We start from the raw sequence: 1,536 nt of genomic DNA, 5'->3' as shown, positions 1-1,536 counted from the left end.
CTTTTTCATGTAAATGTTATTTTACTTATCACATAATTGTTGACATTTGTGGTATGTAGTTGGAACTATACTTAAATGTTTATCATTATATATTTTGCCTTATTTTTCTCACTAGTATAAATGATAGACTTTATAAATTTGCACATAAGATACCATCTTTCCCAGATATTAGAATGTTGCAATTTTGAGAGTGAAGAAAAATTTAGAATTTTTCCAACTCAAGCCTCTTAATCTCTGAAGCCAACATTTCATAATTTATTTCTGAAAACTTTAATGACCTTCTCTCTGATCTACTTAGTCCTCACTCCATAAATAAAAGGGTTAAGAGCAGGTGGGATGACAACATAAAAGTTGTCAAGAAGAGTGTGAATGTATTGAGCAACATTTCGGCCAAACCGGTGGGTCATAAAGGAGAGCCTGGCACTTTCATTTATGATAGATCTGTAAGTGGTACTACCTGGTGTGACTTCCAGAAACTGTCCTCAATGTCCACTGCACTGGGCTGCTGGCATGTAGAAAGCCAACATGACACAAACATGGGAGCCACAGGGGCTGAGTGACTTAAGATGAGCATCCCTGGAAGGTTGACAGAACACAGCACAAAGGGTCTGGACATAGGAAATGACAGTGGCTATGATATCAAACACCAGGATAGAGATGGTACATAAGCCATGTCTGATATTGACACCAGTGCTGGAACAGGACAATGCCCATGTTCTCACAGTAGGTGTGAGGGATAATTTGGGTTATAGATGGCCATGTAGTGATAATAGGCCATGACCATATAGCGATCATTGGCCATGGCCATGAGCACAGCAGACTCCATGCCAGTGCACAGGTGGATGAAGAACATCTGGAGAAGGCAGCCCTCAAAGGAGATTTCTCTCAAGGTGAACCAGAAGATGCCAAGCATCTTGGGGATGGTGGATGTGGACATGTCCAGGTCAAAAGACAAAAGAATGACCAGGAAGTAGAGCATGGGCTGATGGAGACTGTATTCAGTCTGAATCATAAAAAAAGTTGTAATATTTCCCAGTAGGGCAGTCAAATATACAACACAAAATGGAAAACCAATCCACGCATGTACATCGTCTAGCCATTCTTCTATTCCCAGAAGGAGTAAAAAGTAGGGATCAAACTGTGTGTCATTAGGAGGAACCATGTTTCTGCGGCCCTTTTACAGCTGCATATGCCATAGACCAGATATCTTATTCACTGAAAAGCTCCAGCTCTTCTTATCCAACATTAATGATTTACTACAGAATTACATAAAAATGCATTATCTTTTCTAACAGCCAAGCCCATCATTACATAATTGTATGATTTTTGTAAAAACTTAAGAACATGCTGTTTTTGTTTAACTTCAGTAAAAGTAATGAGACTTATTACATTTATTTTTTATTCATATGTACAACATAGTAAAATAAACATTTATTAATGACCAGTAGGATATCAGTTAAATGGTTAGGTATTTGATGTGCAGAGATGAATCATACATTGCTATTCTTCTTACGGAAGTTTTATATAGCTTGGGAA

General features: G+C 38.0%; 1 pseudogene; it reads right to left on the bottom strand.

Moving 5' to 3' along the window:
* Positions 1–290: 290 nt before the first annotated feature.
* On the bottom strand, positions 291–1,162 carry LOC134377098 (olfactory receptor 52E1-like; annotated as a pseudogene).
* Between the last annotated feature and the right edge of the window lie 374 nt (positions 1,163–1,536).

Source organism: Cynocephalus volans, chromosome 4 (genome assembly GCF_027409185.1).
Source record: "Cynocephalus volans isolate mCynVol1 chromosome 4, mCynVol1.pri, whole genome shotgun sequence".
NCBI classification, from domain to species: Eukaryota; Metazoa; Chordata; class Mammalia; order Dermoptera; family Cynocephalidae; genus Cynocephalus; species Cynocephalus volans.
Note: the sequence above shows the minus strand (reverse complement) of the source record. Positions and strands in the feature narration are given on the sequence as shown.